This window comes from Canis aureus, chromosome 35, assembly GCF_053574225.1.
Source record: "Canis aureus isolate CA01 chromosome 35, VMU_Caureus_v.1.0, whole genome shotgun sequence".
Lineage (NCBI taxonomy): Eukaryota > Metazoa > Chordata > Mammalia > Carnivora > Canidae > Canis > Canis aureus.
The window spans coordinates 25,910,076-25,922,366 of NC_135645.1; the positions used below are offsets into that span (position 1 = coordinate 25,910,076).

General features: G+C 38.8%; 1 long non-coding RNA gene across 1 annotated transcript in view; it reads left to right on the forward strand.

The window, feature by feature from the left end:
* The window catches only part of LOC144305152 (uncharacterized), a 38,484-nt gene extending 28,263 nt beyond the window's left edge, over window positions 1-10,221 (forward strand). Inside the window, exons 2-3 of the long non-coding RNA XR_013372189.1 lie at window positions 7,154-7,212; window positions 8,448-10,221. This is a non-coding gene — a long non-coding RNA (uncharacterized LOC144305152). The remainder of the gene's footprint in view (window positions 1-7,153; window positions 7,213-8,447) is intronic.
* Window positions 10,222-12,291: the final 2,070 nt, after the last annotated feature.

A 12,291-nucleotide genomic window follows, 5' to 3' on the forward strand; every position in this document is an offset into this window, starting at 1 on the left:
TTTCCTTTCTCATGATGTCCTTGCAGGGTTTTAGTATCAGGGTTTTGCTGCCTCATAGAATGAGTCAGGAAATATTTCCACTTTTTGAAAAATGAGTGTGTGAGATCAGTGTTACTTCTTAAGTACTTGGTAATATTCACTGCTGAAGTCTACTGGGCCTGGAATATTTTGTGGAAAGGTTTTAAATTTTGGATCAAGCAATTAAAGAGATTTATTCCTATTTTTAATTCTTTTGTTGTATTTGGAAAATTGTATTGATTTTGATGTTGTCAATTCCATATAAATGTTCAAATCCATTGGCGTAAAAGTGTTCAGAATTTTATAGAACCCTATCTTTATTGTCTGTTTTTATTTTATTTTATTTTATTTTTTTTAATGTTTTACTTATTTATTCATGAGAGACACACAGAGAGAGAGAGAGAGGCAGAGACACAGGCAGAGGGAGAAGCAGGCCCCAAGCCGGGAGCCCGACGTGGGACTCGATCCTAGGACTCCAGGATCGCGCCCTGGGCGGAAGGCAGGCGCTCAACCCCTGAGCCACCCAGGGATCCCCTTTATTGTCTGTTTTTAATTCCTTTTATGATCTCTTTGTGTTTTCTATTTTTTTCTTTTCTTTTTAAAATTTTATTTATTTATTCATGAGACAGAGAGAGAGAGAGAGGTAGAGACACAGGCAGAGGGAGAAGCAGGTTTCTTGCAGGAAGACTGATCCCGGGTCTCCAGGATCACACCCTGGCCTGAAGGCAGCACTAAACCGCTGAGCCACCCAGGCTGCCCCTATTTTTTCTTTATCAGTCTCACTAGGGGTGGCTTTTTTTTTTTTTTTTTTTTTTTTTTCAAAGAAACAACTTTGGTCCTGTAAATCTTTTCAGTTGAATTTTGTTTTTTTCTATTTCATCATTTTCTTTTCTTTTTAAAGATATTTATTTATTTGAGAGAAAGAGAGCAGCAAGAGAGAGCATGAGCAGAAGGAGGGGCAATGGGAGAAGCCTTGAGCCTGATACAGGGCTTGGTCCCAAGACCCTGAGATCATGACCTGAGCTCAAGGCAGCCACTTAACTGACTGAACCACTCAGCTGACCCTATTTCATCATTTTCTGTGCTCATTATGATTTCCTTCCTTTTACTTTCTTTAGGATTAAGTTGCTTTTTTTTTTCCCCACTTGTAGACAAGAATGCTTAGATCATTCATTTTCAGCCTGGTTCTTTTCTTATATTTGCATCCGAGGCTATTTAAGTCCACTCTAAGGACCCCTTCAAGTATATCCCATAGATTTGGATATAGCATATTTTCATGTTCTTTCAGCTCAAACTATTCCAGACTGCTATTGTTTTTAATCCTCGGCCTATGGATTATTTAAAAATGAATTACATACCAGGGTGCCTGAGTGACTCTGTCAGTTGAGCATTGGACTCTTGGTTTAGGCTCAGTTCATGATCTCAGGGTCATGAGATAGAGCCCCGCTTTGGGCTCCATGCTAAGCAGGGCATCTGCTAGATATTCTCTCCCCCGTCATCTCCCTCTTCCCTTCCCTCCACCCCCTCTTCTCTCTAAAATAAATAAATAAATAACATTTAAAAAAATGTTAAAAAGTGGATTACATACCTTTCAAATCCATGATGATTTTATAGTCATTGCTTGTTGTTATTCTCCAGCTCAATTGCATGTGGGCTGCATTTTCTGTATGATGCCAGTCATTTGAAAGTTTGTGGAGACTTGCTTTTTGGCCCAGGATAAGACCAACTTTTGTAAATAATAACTGTTCACTTGCTTTTCTGTTGTTAAATTCCATGTTTTGTATGTGTGAATTAAGTCGTGTTTATTAGTCATATTGTTTAAATATTCTTTAACTTTACTAAGTTTTATGTTTGTTCTGTCAGTAACCAGGAGAGGTATACAGCTCTCTCTCTATAGATACGTTATTTTTCCTTGAGAGTCTATTTTCAGCTTTATAAAATGTGATGATATAAGTGCATACAGCTATATTTTTGTGGTAAATTGACTGTTTCATCATTAAAAGTATTTATTTTTAACTTTAGTAATGATTTTGCCTCAAAATCATTTTGTCTGATAACAATTTAGCTCCATAAGGATTTATATGTTATGATTTTATCCATCTTTTAATTTTTTTATATGTTTATAACTAAGGTCTACTAACTATTAGCAGCCTATAGTTGTTGTGTTTTATTTTTAAAATCAAGTCTGAGGGTTGGCTGCTTGGCTCAGTTGGTAGGGCATGTGACCCTTGACCTTGGGGTCATGAGTTCAAGTCCCACATTCAGTGTGGAGCCTAAAAAAAAAATCTAGTTTGAAAATTATTTTTTTCTTTGGGGCATTTGATGTGCATACCAATATATTTGAGTTTAAAGTTTAAAGTTTCTTTAATCTTGCAGAGGACTCAAAGGACTTTTGAATTCTTCTTAAGTGGATTTACATTGCTCTGAGGAGTGTCTAGAACTACTGGCAACACAAGTTCACTTTGATATAGTATCAAGGATTAAAATATATGACCAAACTAAATCTTAATTTCTATACTCTCAAAAAAAAATAATTTCTATACTCTCATGGTTTAACCTTTGTGATATTTACTAGGGCCCTACCCCTCCCCACCACCATTCCTTGATTAGCCCAATTATCTAGTTTTTGTACTCCCTTCAGATGAAGGTATCAAAACTCTGCTCAACTTTTTATTCATCTCTTCCATAGTTGGTATATACTCTTAGGAGAAAAGTGACCAACTGGTAGCCTCATCTGTATTGTTCTACCTTTATTATTTTCCTTCCTTTCCTCAGTCTTGTCCCTAAGGATCCTCACTGCCTAGTTAGCTCTCTAATATCTACAAGTAGATTTTTTGGAAAAAAAGTTTGTCTAGATTTTCTGATTGTTTCGATTTTTTTGAAGAAAGTTTATCTAGATTTTCTGGGAGCAAATGGTCAAAATTATTCTACCTGCCATTACTAGAAGTTGAAAATTCATTATGGATTTTAAGAAACATATCCCATGGCAGCTGTCTTTCAACTTACTGTGGTCCTTATTGTAGGCTACTAGTTCTTAAATCAGTTCCCAAAACTGATTTTGAGGAACTGGCAGTTCCTCAAAAGGTTAAATGTAGGGTTACCATATGACCCAGCAATTCTACTCCTAGGTGTATACTAAGAAATGAAAATTCAAAAAAAAAAAAAAAAAAAAAAAAAGAAATGAAAATTCATGTCCATAAAAAACTTGTACATGAATGTCCAAAGTAGAATTATTTATAATGTCCCAACAATGGGAACAACACAAATAGCCATCAAGTGATGAATGAATAAATAAAATGTGGTATAGCTAGAGAACAGAATACAGCAATAAAATCAGTGAAGTACTAGACATACTACAACATGGGTGAATCTGGAAAATATTATGCTGAGTGAAAAAAGTGAGTTCCAAAGGACCACATATTTTGCAGTTCCATTTAAATGAAATGGTCAGAGTAGGAAAATCTTTAGAAATAGAAATTAGATTCATGGTTGCCTAGGTCAGAGGGGATTGAGGAGAATGAGTAGTTACTGTAATGGGTACAGAGTTTCTTTTTTAGGATCATGAAAATATTCAAAATTGCTTATTACAATGATTGCACAACTCTGTGAATATACTAAAAATTTACCCTTTAACTGAGTGAATTTTATAGTATGTGAATTATATCTTAATAAATTAGTCATATATAAAAACCACAAGCAAGATATCTGTGCTATTGACTTCAAATACAATAGGCATTCAAAAAGTATGAGAATTGTGGTGTTAAAAGAAAAAAAAGCAAGGCGCCTGGGTGGCTTGTTTGATTAAGCATCTGACTCTTGATTTTTGGCTCAGCTCATGAACTGTAAGACATAGGATGGGAACCCAATGTTCAGAAGGGAGTCTTCTTAAGGAGTCTCTCACTCTCCTTCTGCCCCACCTGTCTTCTCTCCAAAATAAATAAAACCTTAAAAAAGAAAAGAAAAAGCTAAAATCCACACTGCATTCAATAATCTCTTCTGTTGGTGAAAATGAGTTATTTTCCATATTTGCATCTGTCCGTTTTATACTTTGGAGGGAAGGTGATTTGGATGACTTTGGATTTTAACACTGAGTCATCTGCTTACAAGATTTCAAATAGCATTTGAAAATGCCCATGAATAGACTCCCAGGAGAAAAATGAAATTTCAAGGAGAGAGATTTGCTGTAAATTTTTCTTATGAAATGTCAGCCAAATGACTTGACTCCGTGATGCTTTTCTGACCAGAAGTCTGCTGAGAGTTACTGACTGCTTCTGTAGTAGATTTTAAAATATGTAATGGGACCAGACACTGAGTAAAAGAGCATTTGAATAAATGCTCATTTCCTGGTACTCAGATTTTTTTGTACTGTAAAACATTTGGTTATGACTTTAGGGTTAGCTTTTCCTCTTAGTAAGCTTTAGGGAAAATGAATTCATTTCAAAAAAATTTATGTAGGTAATGGCAAATTCACTTCTTTTGTCTTTTCATATATGATATGGAAATTAAGGAACTAAAAGAGAATGTACACCAATAAATCCTGAAACTGCATTCAGTATACTTCTACCTAGATCATCAAGTTTCACCTATAAAAACACTTTTTTCCAAAAGTGTTTGTTTGCAAACTACTACTCCAGGAAGTCTTTGTAACAACAAGAGTAATAATGAAGTGAGTTCATTTACTCGGACCAAAGTTAGCAAAGTGCATCTTATTGTTTGCAGAATAGCAGTGGGAAAAATTAGAATTGATGAGCTTTTAGAGAATGTTTTGGGAAACTCCATGTTCATTCATATGAAAAATATTGTCATAAATATGATGATCACATACTCTGAACCTCAAATTTGAACACATTATCTGATAATTAACAGTGTATTTATGAGATAGTTCTGGAAAACCCAGGGACTGCAGTCACAGTAAAGATGAGCATTATGACACTCTAAATCAGGATCGTGCTACGTATCAGGTGTGCTGTTACCTCTCCCACTTGTACCCATGGCTGCTTAGGCAACTGTGACATTCTTCACTGCTGACTGTGCTGTGGCCACACAACCAGTTAGTTGGAGTTGGCCTTAATCAACAAGAAACCTCTTCACCATCTGGGTTAAAGGTAGTTTTTGGCCTCTTGTTCACTTGGCACCATATAGAAATGATTAAGCCAAGTGGCCAGTGGGGCAAAAAGCTTCTTTGAAAATATGACAAGTATGTGTAAAGATTGCTTAAACCTACCCTTTGCTATTCTTTTTTTTTTTTTTTTAATTCACGTGGAAGCAAGCTAGTCACGTGAAAGACACTTAAAACTGAATCTTTAGTGAACTTAAAGGTCTGCATGGTTTTCATCTCTTCTTCCATTTGGTCATGGTTCTCATCCTCAGAGAGCTAGTAAGATAGAAAAAATTATAAACAAATAACTGTGGTGCAAGGTATAATGTGAAAAAGTTCTGTGAGAATGATTAGGGTGTTCACAAAGAGGAGCATTTCTCTTCTATTCAAGGTGAACAAGTAAATGCATCTTGCAGTTTGTTTTCTATTTTTTCACCTGTTTTTGTTTCTCTGTTCCTCCTTTGTTCCATTCTCTTGAATCAATAAAAAAAAAATAGTATTCTATCTTAATTTCTCTTCTGTGTTTGTGGCATGCCTCTTTGTGTTTTTGTTAAACTGGTGTTTAGTGATCGCATTATTCATCCTTAAATTATCACAATCTACTAGGAGTTAATATTGGGACACTTCCTGTGAAGTTAAGAACATTACAACAGCAGAATCCCATGTACTTCCTCCCTCATCCTTTGTGTTATTGTTGTCATGTGTTTTATAAACACATGTTAAAAACTGATAGTTTGTTATTTTTGCTTTAAGCAGTTAGTTTCTTTTTTAAAATTAAGAAGTAAAAGTAGTCTTTGCTGGTCTAATAGTGATGATTCTTTTGGCATTTTACTTAGCTGAAAATTTTTAATTTACCCTCATTTTTAAGGAAGATTTTCATTGGATATGGTCTTCCGGGTTGATAAATTCTTTTTCTTTTGAAACTCTAGAATGTAATTTCATTGTCTAGGGTCTCCATTAGAAGTCAACCATTTTTCATATATTTTTCTTTTTGTATGAAATATGCCTTTTGTCTTTGGTGTCTTTGGAGATCTTCTTTTTAGCTGGTGCTCATTAGTTTGACTACAACATTCCAAGCTATGTTTTCTTTGTTTTTATACTACGATACTATGTTTGCTGAGCTTCTTATATTTGTGAACTGATATTTTTCAACAAATTTGGGGAATTTGGGCCATTATTTCCTCAAGTATTTTTTCTGCCCATTTCCTCTCTTCTCCCTCCTCCCCTTCTCTCCCTTTGACTGTAAAGATAAATAGACATCTTTTTTTTTTTGATATATAGACTTCTTGATATTATCTCACAAACTGAGACTTGCTGAAGCTGTTCATCCATCCATTTTTTCCTCTCCCTTGTTCAGTTTCTGTTGAATTTGAATTATCAATGAATAATTTCTATTGACATGTCTTCAAGTTAATGCAGTTTGTTCTAAAATCTTCAATCAGTTGTTAAGCCCATCCACTTAATTTTTTTAGGCTGGCCTGGATTGAACAAATGCTGATCTGCAGTGATACTTACCCTTGGTCAATGCCATAGAATTTATTATCTACAGATAAAAGATGTTCTTTAACCAGCTAGAGGTGCAAAAGTCATGAGAAACAAACACCGCTGCTGTGAATTTCTAAGGCAAAGAATTCTAAAAATTTTGTAACTAAAGGCAAACTATAGTCCTGGGTATTGGTGTCTGATTCATTCTCCACGTTGATTCTTAACAAATCAGTTTTAACTTCCACATTAATGAAAGGTCATCACAGTTATTCCAGAATAAAAAGAAGGGCAGCGGAGATGGGGAAGAAATAAAAGATAAGAGAGCCCAGAATTAGAGTGGATTAAAAAAAAAAAAGATGTAAAGATATAGAAAAATTTAACCTCTTTCAAATTTTATTAATTTGGTCTATCAGAGACCCATGTCAGAGAAGAAACTAGCCATCATTTTGAAATAATTCCTAACAGGCACTGTTGTAAACAGCTAACACATCTTATTTCCTTTTATTCATATAAAAACACTGAGAAATCTTTCTTGTTATCTGTACTTTTCAGGTGAAGAACAGAGGTTCAGTGAGATAAATTAAGAATAGAAGTATGATGAACTGAATCAGGTGGGTACACATTTTCTGGACCAGGTAAATTTTGAGTTTGATTTTAAACATAGTAAAGAAGCATTGTGTGGGGTGTTCCGCTTAGAGGGGGCCACCAAATGTGGGGTGTCCCAGTTGGGTGGGGGCCAGTGGCCAGGTGGTGAAGGAATTCATCACAGGCCCAAACACAAGAGATGGCAGTTTGTTGAATACACCACTGCAGGGGAGTGGTGGGCAGGACAGCGAAGGAGAGCCTGTCTGCCCCAAGCTGAGGGGTCCCAGTTACAGGGTGGAGTGAGGCAGTATGGGATTTTTGGAACTTTCTGTAATCTTCAGAACTGCGCCTGGATATAATTGGGGTCTGTGACGACTTTGCGAGGGGGGGGGTCGTTTATTGAGCCCTGTTTGTTTTCCACTGGTGGTCCTTGTGGGCCTTCCTGCCTTGCTCTGGTTTCCATTGCTCAAGCCCATTGCCTAAAAGCAGTCTCGACAGGTTGGAACTGGGTAATGCTTCCCCCATGAATTATCAGGAAATAGCCCTGTTGTTTTCTGTCTAAACTACTGACCTTCACGGTGTCCGGCTGGAAATGCACCTCTGTGTCTGACTGGTAAAGACCTTTAATGGGTGATTGATAATGCCAAGGATGATGATGACTAACGGCTGGGAGGGCTGAAGGTCTCCACTTGAAGGCAGGACTATAATTCAAAGCTTGCTTTGATTCTCTCTAGACAGATAATCAGCTTTACTCCACCAAACACATTCCAGGCAGGAGACATCAAAGTTCCAAAGTTTGAAATTCTTCTCCGGATCTGAGTTAAACCTTCTCACTCCTCACACATTTCAATTTGTCTTTCTTCTTGACCCACTGATCCAACGCCAAAGAAACCATTAAGAAAATCCTTACCAAACTCTATTTTCTTTTTCTTTTTTTAAAGAATTTATTTACTTATTCATGAGAGACACACAGAGAGAGGCAGAGACACAGGCAGAGAGAGCTCGATGCGGGACTCAATTCCAGGACCCTGGGATCACAACCTGAGCCCAAGGCGGACGCTCCACCACTGAGCCCCCCAGGGGGCCCTCAAACTTTATTTTCTACCATGAATGTGTACAGTACCTTCAGTTTTCTTTCTGTGCATTCCCACCCTCATTGCCTCTGCACCCTACTCAAATAATACCTACCTCTCTGGGACTCATTTTTGCCCTCCACCAAATGGAAGAATTGGTTTAATCATACATAGCTTTGCTTTTCTAGGTCCTAGAGGTTCAAAGAATCAAGTCACATGATAGAGCGTGGGAAGTATGACAACCAGGAGAGGCACTGCCAACCAGAAACCTCCTTCGATAGAAGCAGCTCTGCTTTCTGTCCACCTAGCAGTTGGACATTCCATTTCAAGGGATCTGATACTGACACAAATTTGAAAGCCATTGGATTTGGTTCTATCTCTAAACAGTCTAAGATAATACCCCATGAGTCTGCAATCTGAATGAGCCTAACAGAGGCAAGAGCTGTTTTATCTACCTAACATTTTGCGTGTTTTCAGACTTAGAATCAGATACGTTTCTTCGAGACCAGATAGAAAGCTTGGCTGAGTGCACAGGCAGGAAGGGACCTTGCAGAGGAGCCCCCAGGGATCAATTCCTTTCTCATGAAATCACCCAGTCACTCCTCAGGTATTAAAGAGTCGGGTAGCTAGTCCTCTGCCCCCCCAGCCCCCCAGTGTTGACCCTCCTAATTTGACAGTAGCAGAACAGTGGTGGTGAATTCCAGGCAGAGTCAAGAGGGAGCCTGAGCCCCAGTTCTCCCATCCGCACCCCCTGCTCCCCTGGCAGCTCCACCGACCCTGGCAGGGGACCTGATAGACCAGAATTTTATTTCTCTTAGGTCAGACCCTGCAACGTTGCCATGTTCCTGGCAATCCACCCCATCATCCACAGGCTCAGCTCGTGGATGCAGAGGTACCCCCTTCTCGGCTTCTGGTGCTGAGGGGAGAGCAGGCCAGTTTTTCCTCGGTGCCTGCACAGCTCCCCTGAGTCCTGTTTGCAGGGTCTGCTGCCTTGAAACTTGGGGTGCCTGCCTACTGGGTGCCGTATATCCTCGACAGTGCATGCAACTCCTAGGGTGGCGTGGAGGGAGAGTGGTTTATTACAAACTTGGCTCTGTTACAAACAGAAAGGATTTATGTATAAGGTTCAAAATTGTTATTTTTAGAGTCAGTAACGCGAACAATCCCAATACTTTCTGGAGACTATTCCTTAGGGTCAAGGTGAGCAGCGCTGGACCGCCTGAGCCCTCCCACCCAGCGGCCTCCAGCCTCCCCCTCACATTCCACCCCCCACTCTGCTGCGGAGCCAAGGATCCCAAATGTAAATCCAATCGTGCCACCTTCTGCCTCCTTCAAAGGATTGCCACCGACCTCTGAATAAAGTACAAGTTCTTTAGCAGAACAGGGAAGACCAGCTTTATTTTGCTCCATTCATCCTGCACCTTTGGTTCCTGCCTTCCCATATCACCCAGCTGAGGGTCAGGACCTGAAGTCTCACCCCAGCTGCAGAGTATCAGGAGAAGGGCTATTTTTTTTTTCTTTAAAGCATAGTCATGTGTTTCTCAAATCTTCCCACAACAAAATCAATGAATGTCTTTATTAAAAATAATGCTTTAATAACAGAATGAATATTTATGGCCAGGCATTAGGTTGTATGTTCTAAGTTAACTCATTTAATCATTCATTAAAACAACCCTAAAAGGAAAGTGCTCACTCTTTCTTCTTTCTTTTTCTTTCTTTTTTTTTCTTTCTTTCTTCTTTTTTCTCTCTCTGTCTCTCTCTCTTTTTCTTTCTCTTTTCTTTTCCTCTTTTGAGGTAAGTGCTATTTCCAACTTCATCTGCTGGATGAGAAACTGAGCTTATAGGGTAAATAATCATTTGCGTTCACAAGCAGCAAAGGCAGGTTTCAAGTCCAGCAGCCACGTTCCACAAGCCACCCGCTTTACCATGCTCCCAGGTAGTCTCTCACTAAAAATGCAGATTCATGGCCCCTCCACAGCCCAAAGGTACATATTTTAAACAAGATTCCAAGGTGATTCTTCTACGCACTGGTTTGAAAAACGGTAGTCAATTTTGTTCAAACAGAACATAGTAGATGAGTGTCCTCTAGTGTATACACAGGAGCATTACACATTTTATCATTTTGTACAAAATAGCCAAATTTCATGATGTACACATTTTAAGGACTGTATTAGGATAAGTTGTTTCCATGTCAATGTCCCTACCTTAAATTGATAATTTGGTCACAAAAGTATTATATAAATATTGCTGGATAACCGTCTGTCTCATCAGACCTTAACAGCTCCTGGGAATTCAATTTAAATATTGAAAGGCTCAATCCAACAAGTCTGTTGGTGAGGAACGGAGGCTCATATCCTTAGTGCACAGAAGGTACTAAAAGGAAAACACCAAATTCACTCTCTGCAAGAGGCAGATTTTACCCGTCCTATTTGTGGTGGCTTCACGTCATCAGTTGTCCTCTGTAGGTCCTACTCAGTTTATTATGTCCGAAGACGATATGCTAAGGCCCTTATGCTTTTCTTTTATCCTCTTTAAATTAAAGTTGGAAGGGAGGAGAATCCATTCACTCTGTAATGTGATGTGTAAAAATCCCCTATATCACTATGTTAGGCTATTGCTTATTCCCAAACAGGGAGCCATCTATATATATTTTAGGTTAGAGTTAAACGTCTGTAACAAAAAGACCCTAACACATAAAGGTTAAAACAAGATTGACTTTTCATTCTCTCTGATGTTACTGTCCAGAGATGGTGGCCATATAGTGAAGCTCTGGCACTCACACTCAACACACAGATCCCATTTCTGAGTTCAAAGTGGGTGCTCCACTTGCTGTTCTCGCATCTGTATCGCAGCCCGTGGAGAAGAGGCCAGGGGAGAGCACAGCCCTTCCTTCCAAGGGCAAGCCCGGCCACGGCAGACAGCAGCTTTACTCCCAACCCACTGGCCAGAATTGATCATAAGCTTTAAGAGAGGATTGTAGTCCTCAGTGAGGCAGCGACGTGCCCCACCGACCCTGACGTACCATCATCAAAGGACAACAGGGAAAGTGGATCCTTAGTAACTGTCTCTACCACACACCACTGCCTCTATTTGGACATTTCTTATGTGATTCAATAAGTAGCCAGTTAGTCACGAAAATAGTCAAGAAAGTAAATCAGGTATTTCAAGAATGCCAGTTAATAAAATGATAGCATTTTTACAGAGATGCAAGAACCTGAGAACCTTGTTTCCTTTGCCTTATGGTCCCTCATGGTGGATGCTTCTAAATGATCCATCTAGACAAATGGTTTTAAAGTAAATACAGGCTGTCTTTGCACTGCATGCTTTCAATATGCACAAATTACAGCTAGTCATCATGGCTTAGTTAAATATCACCCGCTCCCCTGACAACGCGGTCCAAATTTCAAGTTACCACATTATATAAGGTGGGTAACTGCATCAAGTCCAAACTTTGTGCTAGCTCTTCAGTTCACAGGTAACAGCGTAAATAACAGGTGCACATGAGGTTCACTGAGCAATCACATTATTTCTCTCAAAGTCTGTCGGTGATTGGTCCCTGCATATCTGTTGTTCAGTCTATGCGCAGGAAGCAAAGGGTGTAATTGGCCAACAGAGATGGAAGCGTAGTAAACAAACAAAAGATGGTTAACACTGGAAGTGAAAATCTAGTTGAATATACTTGAAGTTATAGAAGAAATAGCTGACCATGGAAATGTCATTACTGCCACATTTTGAGACAGATACTTAGCCGTAGGAACTGCAGGGTTCTCAGAGAAATAGAGCCAAGAGAGAGAAAGAGAGAGAGAGAGAGAGAAAAGAGAGAGAAGAGAGATTTATTTTAAGGAATTGGCTCACATGATTATGGAGACTGGCAAGTCCAAAATCTACAGAATGAGCCAGCGGGCTGGAAACCCAGGGAAAAGCTGATGCTGTAGTTTCAGATTTGACCAACATGGCACAGCCAAGTAAAGATATAAAATCAAGCATCACAGGAACCTGGTGAAGGCAAACTTATTAATATGAATGAATAAA